This window comes from Aulonocara stuartgranti (genome assembly GCF_965226115.1).
Source record: "Aulonocara stuartgranti genome assembly, chromosome: 4".
NCBI classification, from domain to species: Eukaryota; Metazoa; Chordata; class Actinopteri; order Cichliformes; family Cichlidae; genus Aulonocara; species Aulonocara stuartgranti.
The window spans coordinates 25,299,659-25,317,441 of NC_138942.1; the positions used below are offsets into that span (position 1 = coordinate 25,299,659).

General features: G+C 45.5%; 1 long non-coding RNA gene across 1 annotated transcript; it reads right to left on the minus strand.

The window, feature by feature from the left end:
- Positions 1-470: 470 nt before the first annotated feature.
- LOC309704613 lies at positions 471-1,274 on the minus strand. The gene is made up of 2 exons (XR_014276312.1): positions 684-1,274; positions 471-604 (listed from the first exon to the last, which is right to left on the minus strand). It is a non-coding gene; the product is annotated as an uncharacterized lncRNA (long non-coding RNA).
- Positions 1,275-17,783: the final 16,509 nt, after the last annotated feature.

Sequence of the window (17,783 nt, forward strand, 5' to 3'; positions counted from 1 at the left end):
TGTCTCTAAATGTTTGAAGAATTTTTCAAGTTCGGGGTCAAATTTTGAGAATTTGACCATAAGTGAAAGTTATGGCGTTATCACCCCCTTTCGGGATTACCTTTTTCCAGTTTTGATGATATTCCTCCCCATTCTCTATTTTTTGCAAGTACCCCTCTTCGGTGGCGAGAAACTGTTGGTGTGATCAAGCAGGTGCTGTAAAAACAAAAGCTCAGGACAGAACAGTCACCAATCATGTACTTCATTCAAAATTAACATATATCGAACTTCATATTGATCCTCTGAGTGTAATGGTACATTTTAATTTGCACTTCTCAAAACTAAAAACAATATTTTCTTTATTTTACTCTTGTTCTTGTGCAGCACCACCCCTCAGCACATGCCCCTGTTATTCTATCTTACTTTTAAATTGTTGACTACTTCAAGAAAGCTGTCACGGAGGAGCAGGGAGGACTCGGCGCAGACTGAAATCTCAGAAAAACAGGTTTATTTACACACTCCAGGTGCACTATATACAGGTGAAGGAGAAGGGGGCCAGGGTTCCCAGGGGTGCAGAGCGGGGTCGGGAAAAGCGTCCAGAGTCTCCAAACCAAACACGAGAAATCTGCATACAGAGAACAAGGGTTAGCACGGAACTTTCACGGACAGAGCTCAAAACTGGCTGAGGCTAAAGTAGCACTGACGAGCGTTATTCAATAGTCCAGCGGCGAGGTGCTCTCAGTCACTGCCTTAAGTAGCGGGAGCAAACAAGGTGAGGAGCCACAGGTGATTGCCTACAGGTGGTGGAGGCCGGGAGCTCACAATGAGCTCCGCCCAGGCAGCGAGCAGAGAGAGAGGAGAGAGAGAAAAGACAAAACATAACATGTAGCCACACAGGGCCAGCCGAGCAGGCACGGGGACCATGACAGAAGCGCCCAAAAGGCGGGGACCAGTGTTTATCATTACATATCTCCATTTTGAGTGTGGCTGTCTATCATTCCCCTGTTATTCTTAGACCTCGGTGGAGGTTTGTTTTTTTTTTTTGTTTTTTTACCTCTATAAAAGTTAATTGACTCTTTACAGTGACCCACTATGGTTAATAATAACATGTTCAGTCATGAATGGAATCAAACCTTTTCTTCACTTTAGCATTTAACATTCCCAACCATATAATATGATACATTAATCGAAACACAGCTATTAAAACACAATTTTCTTAATGCAAACATCAGTAACTCAAAATTAGCAACCAAAGGGTTCAGTCTGCAGCTCACACTCCTGTGAAGCTACAGCCTCCCCCTTTAGTCTCTGTCATTCTTCTGTTATTACAAAAACAAAACAAAGCAAGACAAAACATCCACCCTTCTTTTACAGACTGGGTGAATTGTTTGTGAACATCCACTAATCCTAAAGTCGGCACCGTGTTTGTCTCAGTACCAAGTCAGTTAAAACTTTTAGTCGTCAGTCCGTGACAGTCCAGTCACATGCATACATCCACACACATTCATACCAGAAGTTGCTGATAATGGTGTCTCACGCGCAACCTATTCGAGCCTCCCTCACCAGCAAGATGACGTCATCATTTTAAAGGAAACAGTTCCTTGTTTTAGGACTGGATCGACTCGCTGCAATCCTTTTAGGCTCAGGACTTCTCATTCGATCAGTGTCCCATATAAGTGAATTTCTCCCAAGCCCATTATAATCATGGAGAAAAAATACTTTGCAACTGTTTTCAATAAGAATATTTTATAGCGCTTTAAAGTTCAATCTCTCAGGCCTGGATTAAAGAGCTGATTTGTTAAATCAGGAACTCACAAAATACCAAAATATAACCACCGGTGGATCCTACCTCTCAGATGTTCTTATCTCAGTGCACTGTAACAAAAGCAAAAACAAACGTAAACAATAAAACACTCATATAATAACAGATACTGGGGCCCATTGCAAACATGTCCAAAGATCAAACCATCTTTCTCTCTCTTAGGGAAAGAGAACAATCCAAACCTCACTGATAGAATCAACCTAGTGTCAAACAAAACCCAAAAGTCAACCAAAACTTCACACACTATATTGTGTAGGCATACAGGCACCGTAACTCCTTTTTGCACTGACAAAAACATGTTGGATTAGCTTAATTCAATAGTGGACACTGGTTGCACACAAATGTTTTGCTTTGGCAGAAACTTAAACAACTGAGTCAAATCAACACAACCTTTTCATATTCTCTCCGAAATAAAACTCACATCATTCACTCATCATTTTCACTCTGTACCACTGCTCCTTATCAGGCTGTGTGAAGCACAGTAAACAATTCAGTGGAGGCTTTGAGCCATACACAGACATCACGCACAGACATTGTTTTCACAACCAAACTACTTTAGACCTTGTCCCCTAAATCTACACAGATCCCCTCTGTGTGGCATGAAATGCATTTAACCAATATACAATCAATGAGTTCTTATTGTTGTAACCGACTCCATATTTGGATGTTTGTGTGCAGCATTTGTTAGTAAAGCATTTTTCATTGCATCAGCGTGTGTGTGTGTGTGTGGATCACTTCTCAGTGAATTGAATTAGCATTTCGATTTTTTGCACGTGTGTGTGTCATCTCTCACTCAATCAACGAGTGCATATGTTCATATGTGTGTTTCTCTTCATTCTGAGTCAATGCATGTAGATGTGTGTGTTTGTGTGGGTGTTTGTGTTCATCACTTTCCTGTTCTGGTGTTCTGAGTAAACCGCGGCCTGAAGCGTGCCCTGGGGTCCTGCCCTCCTCCTTTTCAGTCCGTTTGCATCCGTTGGTGCTGCTGCTCAAAGTTCTGTCCATACTGGTTCTGGCCCCAATTGAGGAAGTGCTTTTCTCCAGTGTCCTGCATCTTCTCCTTGTTCTGCTCCTCCTTAACTTGACCCTTTTGTTTCTGTAGCTCCTTCAGGGCTTGCTCCTGCTGTTGGAGCTTTTTCGTCAGGTTTGGCGACCTCCTGCTCCAGCAAGCTCCAGCCTGATTTCAAGTCCTGTGTCTGGGACTCCAGGCCTGATGGGTTCGATTATCAACCAGCTCCTCTTGAGCCATGGTCAGTTTCTGCTCTGATGCCTTGAGCTCTTACTGAGGACAGAAACCTCAGAGTCTTGACGTATAAGTCAGATTGAATTCCATTGATGTTTTCCTTGCTTTGCTCCACGGCCTTTTGCGGTTCTGCTGTTCGGCTCTTTTCAGAGGTCAGCTCCTGGCCGAGCCCCGACACCTGTGCCTTCAGCTTATTTTCTCCTGGTGCTTTTGTTCATTTCGAGGTGCCTCCTTTTGTCTCTGGCACGCACTTTTTGCTGCCCGATCATCCGTGTTGGTCCGTCACTGTCCTGCACAGTTTTAATGCAGAGTTGTTAAGGTCAGCATTGTCTTGCTCGGCCTCACTTTTCCTCCGGGCTTAATGGGCGTCTCGTCACAGCTCTGTCAGCTGAAGCTGTCTTTTTCCATATGGCAAGAATGTGAAGAGTGTGTGAGAGGGGTGTGTCCGATCAGGCACAATGCTGGTGGCTTTGCGAATGCCTCGTTTTCCAAATTCAGATTTTTATTTGTCACGTACACAGCAACAGAGAGAACAGTCTGTTGTTGGGATGGCTCAGGTCCTTCACGATCTTCCTGGCCTTGGTCCAGCACCGCCTGCTGTAGATTGAGTGCAGGTCAAGGTGCTCGGAGCGGATGGTGCGCTCAGCTGATCGCACAACCCTCTGTAGAGCTCGTCTGTCCGGCATGGTGCTGTTCCCGAACCAGACAGTGATACAGCTGCTCAGTATGCTCTCGATAGTTCCTCTATAGAAGGTGGTCAAAGTCATTGGTGGGAGCCAGGCCTTTCTCAGTCTTCTCAGAAAGAAGAGACGCTGACGGAAATCTCCCCGTGTAGTGAAACGGGCCTTGTATTTAACTCTCTCCGTCTCTGCTGCATGAGATCATTTTCCTGCAGCACTGTTGACATTTTCCAGATGTTGTTGTGGGTCCAGCTGCTTTAGCATTTGGTCAGGGTCACATCAAAGATGGTAGACGAGTGAGCAACGATGGTGGAGGGGAGAGCAAGAGTCCAGGGTCAGCCTCGGCTTTCCGGCAAAGCAGCCTGTAATCAAGTATAAAGAGAAAAAACAAAACAAACACAAAACAAAAACAAACGAACAGGAAAATGATGTTATTTTGGCTGCGTTATTCAGAGAGGGGAGAAACAACGGGACCAGGCCCTGTGTCAGCCTTCTCTCCCCCTTTTTTTGTTTTTTCTCACCATATAATCAACTCGTGACCCACTAAGCTGACAGGACAACACAGGTACATGTTAAAATTCTTAAGATCGTGTTTAAAAGCACAAAAATTGGAATTTTCTTTCATCTAGTAATCACTTGTATTAATCAATCAGCAGAAAATATGTCACAATTTGACTTTTCTAACCACTGAATTTGTCGTGTTATCACTGGTTGGTCAGACCAGTGCCTTTTTTGAAGTTAAGTTGTTGTCCTGCAACCCAGAGAGTTTATTTGTTAGTAGTGGATAAACTTTATTATTTAACAACACGTGTATGTTAAGTTTCACTGCTTTAAACTTGCTGGAAAATCTTCACGTGTTCATGGGTGTAAGCTGTTTCTTCATTGCGTGTATCTGCGTTTGTAGGTGGGCTAATTTAACTTTTTTTTTTTTTCTCAAACAAGGCATTTCTCTAACATGTGCCTCTCTCTCACATTTTGTGTGTTTTGTTTCACCTTTTTGTTGTGATGCTCCGGACGCCTTCCCAACCTCCACAAGTCTGTTGGCCCCAATTTTATGTGTTAAAACTTCTCTTAATTTCTCCTCTAATTCTTTGCTAGCTGCTGTCTTTTCCACAGCTGCTGGTTCTTGTTGAGTGTGGTTTCCATTACTATAATTTGCTTCGGCCGCTGTGCTTGTGGGGGCAGTTGGTCCAGGCCCTCTCCATCGTTCTGCTCCTCTGAGGGGGTTGGGGTGGATGAAGTGTTGGAATTTGGAGTCCCAGGTCGGCTGTTTGGCCTGCTGCTGGTTTTGCGGTCCAATAGTCGTACCTGGGCCACTCGTAGACCAGGGCCTGTAGTTCCAGTCCCCGGAGGAAGACCGTCAAGCTGCAGCCGGCCAGCGTTCAGCTGCAGCTCCACGGATGGAGAGGCAGAGCGCTTGGAGGAGGATTTCTCTGGCAGGTCGTTGGTCTGTTCAGACTTCTGTTCTGTACATAGACACACAAAAAAAACCCAAACACTGATTTAAAAAGCCATCTCTTGACCCTGCTGTCCTACCTAGTTAGAGGCGAATCGCCAACCTTCCTTTTATCTCAAAAATTCTTGAAAAAATAATTTTTAAAAAGCTAACAGATAATTTTCAGAGGAATGGCTTATTTGAACAGTTTCAGTCAGATTTCAGAGCTCAGCACAGAAACAGCTTTAGTGAAGGTTACACATCATCTTCTCATGGCCTCAGTGCAACGTTCAATGCTTCTGACCGTAATATTTTATTAAAGCAATTAGAGCATCCTGTAGGTATTGATTTCTGCAGTGGTTTGTATCATATTTATCTAAGGTTAACTATGGATGTGCTAGGACCAATTCTGTTTACAATTTAAATGCAGTATCATCAGAAGGCATAGTATACATTTTCACTGCTATGCAGAGGACACCCAGCTCTATCTGTCCATGAAGCCAGATAACACACACCAATTAGTTAAACTGCAGGAATGTCTTAAAGACATAAAGACCTGGATGGCCTCTAATTTTCTGCTTCTAAATTCAGATCAAACTGAGGTTATTGTACTCGGCCCTGAAAATCTTAGAAATATGGTATCTAACCAGATTCTTACTCTGGATGGCATTACCTTGGCCTTCAGTAACACTGTGAGGAACCCTGGAGTCATTATTGACCAGAACATGTCCTTCAATGCACATATTAAACAAATATCTAGAACTGATTTCTTCCAATTCTAATCTTTGTGTAATATCTCTGAAATAAGAAAAATCCTGTCTCAGAGTGACGCTGAAAAACTACTTCATGCATTTATTACTTCTAGGCTGGACTAGATGTGTCATGGTCCTGGGTCGGTGACCCAGCGCTTTTAGTTTGTTATCATTTTCTAGATGATGATGATTGTTTAAGTTCTGTGTGTTATATTCGGTCTGCCTCTGAGTCTGCGTCTGTATCTGTCTGTCTATGGTGTCACCCCATCTGTTTGTGAATCTGTCTGTTTAGTTCAATGTCTTGTCTGGTTCCATGTGTCTGAGTTTCCTGTTTTATTGTGAAGGTCTGTGTCATATGTGAGTGTGCTCAGTTTACGTTTCCCCTGTCCCGTCAGCTCAGATTCCTCCCAGCTGTGTTGCCCTCCTGTCTCTCATCCCCTGATTACTGGTGCGTGTGTGTATTTAAGCCCTGTGTGTTCTCCTGCCTGTTGCTGGTTCGTCTGTATCACTCAGTGTCAGTCTGTGTTACCCTGTGTCCTACGGTGTCCTACGGTGTCCTACGGTGTCCTGTTCCTCGTCTGCGTCTCTCTGCTTCTCATCCCATTGTCGTATGCTCCCAGGTCAGTTATGTTTTAGTTCTCCCAGTTTAGGTGTCTTCAGTTATTTGTTATGCCCCACTGTTTGTTTGCCACTACACCTCTGTAAATAAAACTCACCGGCATCTCATCCACTGCCTGCATCTTGGGTCCTTCTTCTAACTCCACACGGCTTGCCTCGGCAGCCGTGACAGTACGAACCGGCCACAATGGACCCAGCAGCATCCAACCCGCCCGAGGAGCTCCGGGAGGATATTATTTATTCTGTGGACCGTTTAATTAATTTATGGCTGGGGCATGAGGAGAAGGGATTCCGCCAAGCCCTAGCTAATCGATTGGAGCGACTGGTTTCCGGTCTCCCCTGGCTGTTCAGCTCACTTCACCCACTTGTTCAGAATTTCTTTCTGAACAAGCTGCACCCTCACCCCCCTACCGCTCATCTGCTCAGCCCACCGGAGGATATGCAGTCCGAACTGCCGGATGTGGAGTTACCCGGCCTGTCGGAGCGTTCTCCGAGGAGGAAGCAACGTTCGCGTCATAGGCGCCTCACCCCACAGCCGGGTGGTGGGACTTCAGAACCACCGGCTGTGGTGAGTGAAAAAGACACTCTTTCTGTTTCACCAGACTTTGGGACTGTTAATTCCGGGGCTGTGTTTATTCAGTTAGCCGCCCGGCCTCCAGCTCCGTTAGCCGCCCGGCCTCCAGCTCAGTTGCCACCTCCAACACATTCAGCCTCACAGTCCATAGCTCAATTACAATCACAGCCAGACTTATTACAAACCATGTTACAATCCATAGCCCAGTCTGTAGCTCAGTTGGCAGAGGAATCATTAGCCCTATCATCAGTTCAGCCTCCTGTTCAGCAGCCACTAGCCCTGCGTCCTGTGTCACCAGCTCCTCCAGTACAACAAGCTGAATCTATGCTATCCGAAGGGAATTGTTTTTCATCCGTCCATTGTAAGCAGAGAGACAAACCAGTTAATAATGTAGTCGTCCCTCAACAGCTGACCAGTTCTGAGACTGTGATGCACTCCGGGGCCTCCCCAGAGGCTGGGTTTCAGCCCCCAGCAGACTCTGGACCCCTGGAGGTTGGGAAGCCAGCTGAGGGCCACACCCGGCTGTCGCTGCCTGAGCAGAGTCGATGCTCTGTGCAGCTGCAGCCTGCTATGTGTTTGCCAGAGGACACCGTGCCTGCTGGTTCTGATCTGTCCCTGCCAGAGGCCCGTGTGCCTGCTGGTTCTGATCTGTGCCTGCCAGAGGTCCCCGTGCCTACTGGTTTAGTCCTGTGTGTTCCAGGGGCCCCTGTGCCCACTGGTCCTGAGACTGTTTCCGCTGGAGGGCCCGAGGAGCCCGTCCAGCCTCCTGCCTCGTCAGCTGGGGGGCCCAAGGAGCCCGTCCAGCGACCTTCCTCGTCAGCTGGGGGGCCCGAGGAGCCCGTCCAGCAACCTTCCTCGTCAGCTGGGGGGCCCGAGGAGCCCGTCCAGCCACCAGCTACTCCACCAGCAGCCTCATCCACACCTGCAGCAGCAGCTGCATCCACAGTTTCGTCCACACCGCCGCCTCCTGCAGCGCCTCCGTCTCCGGCTTCCACGCCGCCGCCAGCTGCAGCCTCTGTGTCTTCATCCTCGCCAGCTGCAGCCTCCGCGTCATCAGCCTCGCCTGGTCCAGCCTCCGCGTCATCAGCCTCGCCTGGTCCAGCCTCCGCGTCATCAGCCTCGCCTGGTGCTGCAGGGGCCTTCCAGACTTCCGTTGCCGCCGCTGCCTTCCGCGTGGCCGGCGTCCGGAACTGAACTGTTTTGGCCTCCTGTGCTGTCAGCCTCCAGGTCGGCCCCCTGAACTTGACCGTCTGGGCCTTTTTTGATGCTGTCCCTCCGTCCTGGGCCCCCTCCGCCCGCCCTGGTCGGGTTGTCTTCTGTTTTGTTTTGGTCAGTTTTTTGTGTTTCTGCTGGGCTGTCTGGAGCCAGCCCTTAAGGGGGGGGGGGGGGGGGGTACTGTCCTGGTCCTGGGTCGGTGACCCAGCGCTTTTAGTTTGTTATCATTTTCTAGATGATGATGATTGTTTAAGTTCTGTGTGTTATATCCGGTCTGCCTCTGAGTCTGCGTCTGTATCTGTCTGTCTATGGTGTCACCCCATCTGTTTGTGAATCTGTCTGTTTAGTTCAATGTCTTGTCTGGTTCCATGTGTCTGAGTTTCCTGTTTTATTGTGAAGGTCTGTGTCATATGTGAGTGTGCTCAGTTTACGTTTCCCCTGTCCCATCAGCTCAGATTCCTCCCAGCTGTGTTGCCCTCCTGTCTCTCATCCCCTGATTACTTGTGTGTGTGTGTGTGTGTGTGTGTATTTAAGCCCTGTGTGTTCTCCTGCCTGTTGCTGGTTCGTCTGTATCACTCAGTGTCAGTCTGTGTTACCCTGTGTTCCACGGTGTCCTGTTCCTCGTCTGCGTCTCTCTGCTTCTCATCCCATTGTCGTATGCTCCCAGGTCAGTTATTTTTTTTTAGTTCTCCCAGTTTAGGTGTCTTCAGTTATTTGTTATGCCCCACTGTTTGTTTGCCACTACACCTCTGTAAATAAAACTCACCGGCATCTCATCCACTGCCTGCATCTTGGGTCCTTCTTCTAACTCCACACAGCTTGCCTCGGCAGCCGTGACAAGATGTTTTCTAATATTTTGGGATATCATTTCAGAGACAGAACATTACTTTTTACTTACCACATTGTTCATTCTCGCCAATGTCTGAGATGCAGCAGACGATAATTTACACTTTGCACTGTCTTCGTGGATTATTGGTTCATTTTACACAGATTATATAATAAAGTCAGTCTTGTATTCCTTGCAGTCATATCAAACACACAGGCCAGCACCAAGAAAAAAAGAAAAGTGCAAGACGCACTGAAAACGCTGACCTGTGTATCTCAATAATAATAAAAAAAAACTATATACATATGTACAGAAATAACTCCTCAGACTAGCCGCATCATGATGGTCTCTGTGTAAGATGGAGAGGTGTTTCCAGCCTTTCCAGATACAGCGCAGACATGAGGAGTTTGCTCCAAAGCACGAGGAAACATCCATATGCCATATGTCCAGGAAAGGCTTCATTACTGATCACAGCCGGAGACGTTTCCTTGGTGGAGTGGGGCTCCTGCTGCTGCTCTCCTCCTCTGCAGGCTTCCTCTTTGCACCCTGTGTAAACCTCTTCAGAAACTGGCAGAGCACAGACATGATTACTCTGCCGTCAGAGGTGTAGTCCGTAACTCTCCATCGATTTGTCATTTCCCTTTCCTCTGTGGAATACACAGTGGAAATGACTCTGGTGATGGTGTCGCCGTCGACATCCAGGGTGCAGACGCAGTTCCTCTGATCTGCCTTGAGGACAGAAAGATCTGCCTTCTCTGGAAGCAGAGGTGTGAGGAACCGTGAATGGATGTGGGACCCTGCAGGCGGCACCATTAAACCAGCTGGTGAGTTGGTAGGAGGAGATGGAGTGGTGTTCTCCAACTGACTCTCTGGCACATGGGTGAAAGGTGTTGTCAGCAGCAGTTTGTTAAAGAATCCCCTGAAGGCAATATAAGGAAACGCCTTCGTCCCCGTAACCAGGTTATGGTTTAAGGAGAGGACCAGATTTTTCATAGAGTCCACATGGCTGGGGCTCAAAGGACGGTTCCTCAGGTTGGAGATGAACATCTGGCGTACGCTGACAGGACTCACCAGCTCAGCTACAAGAAAACAAAAAGATCATCTGTGTTAATCGTGACATAATCAGACAAATTACGGATTTAAATGTCAAAACATGGCTTTATATCATCATATGCTATTTCTACACACAGGCAATGAGAGGCCCGCAGCAGAACTCACTCTTTAGGAAAGCCTTAAGATTGGTAGAAGGTGAGAAAAATGGTTTTGCACTGTAAATGACTAAATTTCATGTTTTAAACCAAAGATCACAGCACCAAACTCTGCTTGTTAGCATGTTTAAACAGTAAAAATGTCCTGCTGATAGAATTCATTTGCAAATTCACATTTTATCTGCATGTAAATTAAAAATGTACAGCTCATAGTAAAGAATAACTTTGTGTGTTCTTGGTGACTGTGAACAACATTTCATGATAAATGAATGTCATCCGTAATATTTGTGAATTATGGACACATTGTCAGTAAGGCTGCATAGAGTTTCAGTGATGTTTAATAATGAATTCATGTTCAGCACTTATTCTTATTTTATTTAAGCATCAGTCTGTTGGAAATAAAACAGCTAAAGTCAGGTGAGAAACCTCCAGCCTGCTTATTGCATGCACACAGTTTCAATTTCTCACCGAGCACATAACATACATCTGGACACCTGTACAGACACGGCAATACTCAATGCACTCACATAAATATGATATACTTGATTCAGCATCAGTAGCTATAACTGATTTTGCACATAATGCGTGCAAGATCAAATTTTGGCCACATCTCCGAGGACTCCCTAACCTCCCTCAAAATTTCCCAGCTTTATAAACGCAACGACTGCCTCTGTGAACTCTCACAGCTCCATCATGCTTCTATACAGATTCGTAATTTATTAACTTTATCGTCTAATTCAGGGCCAGTTGCTAAAACATGTAAACTCAAACCCTCCACATACAAAAACAGGACTCCAGGATGACCGCACTGACGTCAGACGTCAGCCTCCCGCAGGTTCTAATGACTGACGTCGTTTCCATGGCGCATACATTAAATTGAGTGTGTGTTTGTTTTTTAGCATTTTTCAAACCAAAACTGATGTTTCTAAAGTTTGACATATTTCACCTGAAATGTTCACACTCAGAATCAGAATCAGAATCAGAAAGGGGTTTATTGCCAAATGTTGAGCAGGTTTACAACATTAGGAAATTGCTGCGGTGCTTCAGTGCAAACATACTGTCATAAATAGCACTTAAATAGACATGAAAAAATAAAAGTAGGAATAAGAATTAAAAGTGCTACGTAGAAAGATATGTGCATGAGATATACATGAGATATATACATGAGAATAAGAATTAAGAGTGCTACATAGAAAGATATATACATGAGTGCAGGTGGTGATCAGTGCCAAACATGGAATGATGCAGTGAACACAGCGTAGGGTCATGTGTTAGTGGTGGGAACAGTCATATGGTTATTGTTCATGTGTCCAACAGCAGAGGGGAAGAAACTGTTCTTATGGTGAGAGGTTCTGGTGCGAATGGACCGGAGCCTCCTGCCTGAGGGTAGCAGGTCAAACAGACTGTGTCCAGGGTGAGAAGGGTCAGCTGAGATCCGAGCTGCACGCCGCAATGTCCTGGAGGTGTATAGGTCCTGCAGAGATGGGAGTCTGCAGCCAATCACCTTCTCAGCAGAGCGCACAACACGCTGCAGTCTCTGTTTGTCCCTGATAGTGGCTCCAGCGTACCACACGGTGATGGAGGAGGTGAGGATGGACTCGATGATTGCAGTGTAGAACTGCATCATCGTCCGTGTTGGCAGGTTGAATTTCTTCAGCTGCCTCAGGAAGTACATCCTCTGCTGGGCTTTCTTGATGACGGAGGTGATGGTGGGCTCCCACTTCAGGTCCTGAGTGATGGTGGTACCCAGGAAGCGGAATGAGTCCACAGAGGTGATGGGGGTGTCAGTCAGGATGATGGGGGGGAGTGGGGCTGTGTGCTTCCTGAAGTCCACAATAATCTCCACTGTCTTCTGGGCATTCAGCACCAGGTTGTTGTGGCTGCACCAGGACACCAGACGTTCAACCTCCCTCCTGTCAGACTCATCCCCGTCCGAGATGAGCCCAATAACGGTGGTGTCATCTGCAAACTTGATTAGCTTGACAGACTGGTGGGTGGAGGTGCAGCAGTTGGTGTACATGGAGAAGAGCAGAGGAGAAAGAACACAGCCCTGAGGGGAGCCGGTGCTGATGGTCCGGGAGTCCGAGACATTCTTTCCCAGCCTCACATGCTGCTTCCTGTCCGTCAGGAAGTCAGTGATCCACCGGCAGATGGGATCAGGCACATTCATCTGGGAAAGCTTGCCTCGGAGATGGTCTGGAAGGATGGTGTTGAAGGCAGAGCTGAAGTCCACAAACAGGATCCTGGCGTAGGTTCCTGGGGCGTCCAGATGCTGCAGGATGAAGTGTAGGGCCATGTTGATGGCGTCGTCTACAGACCTGTTGGCTCTATATGCAAACTGCAGGGGGTCCAGGAGGGGGGCCGTGAGGGTCTTGAGATGGGAGAGAACTAGGCGCTCAAATGACTTCATGACCACAGATGTCAGAGCCACGGGTCTGTAGTCATTTAGTCCAGTGATCCTAGGTTTCTTGGGGACAGGGATTATGGTAGAGGACTTGAAGCAGGCAGGCACATGACATGCCTGCAGTGAGGAGTTGAAAATGCCAGAAAACACTGGGGCCAGCTCGTTTGCACAGTGTCTGAGGGTGGCAGGAGACACACCGTCTGGGCCGGGAGCTTTTCGAGCATTCAGACTCTTAAACTGCTTCCTCACATCTGCTTCATGAATATGAAGAGTTGTGGTGGGAGGAGGTGGTGTGAAATCCTCTTTTGTGTGGGGTGAGGAGGGGGGTGTTGTAGGTGAACAGTTTGAAGGTGGTGATGGCTCTATGGAGGGGGGAGAGGTGGGGGAATTAGTGTCCAAAGTGCCTCTATTGTTGGGGCCGTTGGAGGTGTGAAGGCTGCCTGATGGCTCATCAAAACGGCAGTAAAAGTCGTTAAGGGTGTTGGCTAAGAGCAAGTCATCAGTGGAGTGGGGGGTTTTAGGCTTGTAGTTTGTGATATTCCTAAAACCTTTCCACACAGAGGCCGAGTCATTCTCTGAGATCTGCTGCTGCATCTTCTCAGAGTGCTGATGTTTAGCAATGTCCACTTCTTTAGTGAACCTGTACTTGGCCTCTCTGTAGCAGTCCCTGTCTCCGCTTCTGAACGCCTTTCTCTTTTCCAGCCACAGCTTTTTGAGTTTAGGAATAAACCAGGGTTTGTCATTGTTATAACTCACCCTGGTGCGTGATGGCACAATGCTGTCCTCACAGAAGTGGATATAGGAGGTGACAGTGTCCGTAAACTCGTCCAAGCTGTTAGAAGCAGCCTTCAATGTGTCCCAGTCTGTAGACTCCAAACACGTGCGAAGCTCCTCCACAGCCTCGTTGCTCCACAGTTTTTTAGTCCTCACGACAGGTTTGGAGAGCTTCAGCCTCTGTCTGTACGCGGGGATTAGGTGGATCATGGCGTGGTCAGAAAGTCCGAGTGAAGCGCGGGGCACCGCGCGATAGGCCCCGCTGATCGTGCTGTAACAGTGGTCTAATGTCCTCTCCTCTCTGGTCGGGCATTTAATATACTGCTTGTATTTGGGAAGCTCATGGCTCAGATTGGCTTTGTTAAAGTCCCCAAGAGCAATGATGAGAGAGTCCGGGAATGTCCGCTCCATGTGCAGTATCTGCTCCGCGAGTGCGCTCTGAGCTGCCTGCGCATCTGCGTCTGGCGGGATGTAAACAGCGGCCAGGATGAATGAAGCAAACTCCCGCGGAGAATAAAACGGTTTGCAGTGGATAAAAAGATATTCCAGAGAGGAAGAGCAGTGCTGAGCAATCACTGTCACATCTGTGCAGCAGGCACTATTGATGAAATCAATAGTGGCTGGTGCCACTATTCATGAAATCTTCCTCACTTTAAAGTAATAAAAGGCCAGTCTAAGGTGTATTTGTTTGCCTAAATACTCTATTATACTTATTAGGTTACTAAGCTTTACCATAGCGCTCATCCAGAATACGGGTGACACCAAGGGAGAGCAGGTACCGCTCGTGCTGTACTCCACTCCAGCTCATTTTTGGGGCGTTTGAATCCTCGTTTCAAGCACTAGTTTTAAAACTTTGGAAACAAACAGGTTTTCACAGCGCTATTAAACAGACCTCCTGCTCGCACTCTCATGTGAAAACCAACTTCAAACGTTGGTTTCTGCTTTTATACCTGCCGCGCTACACGTCATCCTCGTCACCTTGACTCCCAGGGTCACGCAGGCGACGCGGAGTGATTCAGAATAAGTTTCCTATAATTATCAGATTTTTTAAAATAATAATTCTCATTTAGTTTCGCAGTTTCTAATCATAAGTATTTTAATTATTGAATTATTGTAATATGTAATGTTTTTTTGATCATGAATTCGCCTCCTTATAAACAACAAGTAACTGAAAGCCATAAAGAAAATTCATCACGTTAATTAAGTCTGCTTATTTCCTTTGTTAAAATGAAGTGAGTTAGTCCCTCCGTTTAAAAAAAATATTTAAAGAAAAGAAATCACATTTATTCAGGAAAAATAAATAAAAATATTCAAATGAATGAATAAAAAATGAATATAATAAACAAACGAAACGTGTATAATAAAGTCGTTGTACTGAGAAATATGTCACTTTATTTAACTGTGCCTTTGATAAAAAGGTTTCCCCTTTTCCCCGTTGTAGTTGTACAGAGTGAAATTCACCTGAAATTTGTTACAAACTCTTCAGTACAGTGATTTATGTGCAATTTTTGAGGACTCTGACTTTAAACTATTTTACAAACGTGAATTTGAAACTTGAATAAATAGCGATCCCTTGAGCTTTTACAATAGCCTATGAAGGTTAGTATTTAAGCTCAATAAGCTGCTGCATTTATAACATTTTTATTAGAAATTTATCTCCGTAAGCACAAAAATAAATCCATAATAAAAGAAATTTTACCGTTGAAGGAACTTCAGTGTTGATCGTAGGTCCACATGGTAATGCATGTAAAAGTAGTAGTAACTGTTGTGTGCCCACCTTATTACTGAATTAGGCAGAGCACGCTGAATTAAATCAGGACATAAAGCACGGTCTTTCTCTTGCTTTATTGAATGCTGTTGATCTGACAACTAGCCATGTAACGGGGCCTCCTTCGGACCAGCACATCCAGTTTAAAAGTCATCACATTAAGACAGCCATGTGTCAGTACATGACATCCCCCTTTTCCTTAGATTAAAATTTTTAAGACTAAAGTTTGAATGTCATTTTTTTTCTTTAACATTGAACATTCTTTCTTGTCTTACTTTCGAACAATTATATTATCTAACTGCCTCACCACACAAACTGTAAAAGAAAATTCAGTAAAAATACAGTACAATCTACTGTATAAAGGTGAAGGAATTTTCCATATTAGTCAATTACAGGTATTTTTCTGTATTTCTCAACTACTGCAATGCATTGTGGGGAAAAGAACCTGAAAAGGAGGGAAAAGTAAGCGCAAGAGCAGCCATTAGGCTTCTTTCAGGCTTCATCTGGATTTTGGACTCTGAAGTTGGAGAAACTGCCTTCACATTTCTGTGGTAAGTATTAAAACTCATGTTTCCTTTTATTAAAATGTTTTTCAAAAGACTCCGCGTTTTTATTTAGAAAGAATCGTTAATTCTTTCTAAATTGTTAATTAATGCCACTATCGCAAAAGAATTGCGATCGTGGCTCAAGAGTTGGGTGTTCCTCTTGTAATCGGAAGGTTGCCTGTTCGATGTGAGTGAAGTTGGCCCCCCCACCTTCTTCAAATCAAACAAAATTGATATCAAACGTTTGTGCTACGTTTGTGCTGGTTTGTGCTGCAAAAATTTTCGTTTGTGCTACTATCATTTTAAAGATATTAATAGAAATTTCTAGAGGTCATCAAAGGTCAACCAGCCCCCCCATATTAATGGAATCAAACAAAATTGATGTCAAACGTTTGTGCTGGTTTGTGCTGCAAAAATTTTTGTTTGTGCTGCTAACATTTTAAAATTTTTAGGCAAGGCAAGGCAAATTTATTTGTATAGCAAAATTCAACATTTACAGAGACATTAGAAACAAAAACAAATAAAAAGCATGATTTAAAATTGATTAAAACAAGCAAACAAACAAACTAACTAAACACACACATTCACATTCACACCTGTTCGCGCGATCTGAACCCTTATCGTAAGGGGAGCTACCAGTCCTTCTGTGGACGAGCTATTTTAATAAAATAACGTCTTGATGCGTGCTTAATCATCCAGGTAAGTAAATCCCAAAAGGTTGATTCTGTTCATCTGGACATTTTCAGTTGGAGAAACGTTTCGTCACTCATCCAAGTGACTTCTTCAGTCTCAGCTGACTGCAGGTTTCCCCAACCTTACAAACACACGTGAGTGAAGTTGCCCCCCCTACCTTCTTCAAATCGAACAAAATTGATGTCAAACATTTGTCCAGCAAATTATTTTGTTTGTGCAGGTTATGTTTCCCTAATTTTATAAACAGTACATGTACAGTGAGAGAGAGATGTTACATCTGTCTTCACTTGCATCCCAGTCATAGAAGCGTCGGAGGTCGTTCATAAGAGATTACAGGATCATCCCAAGCTCAGCAACAGGACCACTCTCAGCACTGATCAGTTGTGTTTGCTTTTGGAACTGTGTCTTAATTCCACCTATTTTGCATAAGGGTCAGTACAGGCAGAAATCTAGGTGTGCCATGGGTTCCCACAGGCCCCTGCTCAAAGTCACCAAACCAGTTCGTAAACAGGTACAGGTGTGGCCAGAAGGGTCCTCAGAGGCACTGCTTTTCCACCACAGGCCGCCACACACGACAACACCACAGACTTTCAGGAATATACAGAAACATCGATGATGTCACAGAGACCAGGACTATCACTGTCCGGGCCAATCAGAAACCATGGCTCACAGGTCAGGTTTAAATGCTCCTAAGGTTGAAAAATGCAGCCTTCGGAGCCGGGAATTAGGTGAGTCTAAGAACAGCAAGGGCAAACCTGTCACGTGGCATCAGCTACAGCAAAGCTTCAGCGACAGCAGAAATACTTGGAGGCAGTGGCAAGGAATACAAACCATCCCCAGACAGTGTGTGGAGATCCCTTGCCAAAATCAGTACACGCAAAGCTCCAGGTCCTGATAACATCCTTGAACAAGCACTGACGGACTATGCTGTGGAACTCACAAATGTCTTCACAGACATCTTTAACACATCACTAGGGTCAGGCCGTCGTTCCCACATGCCTCAAAGCCTCCACCATCATTACTGTACCCAAGAAGTCATCTATCTCCTGCTTTAAGGACTACCGTCCTGTCAAACTCACCTCCATCATTATTAAGTTAAGTGCTTTGAACGGTTAGTCATGCATCAAATCAAATTATCGCTTTCCCCCAACCTGGATCCATTTCAGTTCGCATACCGGTCGGTCAAAACGCTCAACCGATGATGGAATTTCAACTGCCCCTCACTCAGCCCTCACACATCTGAACAC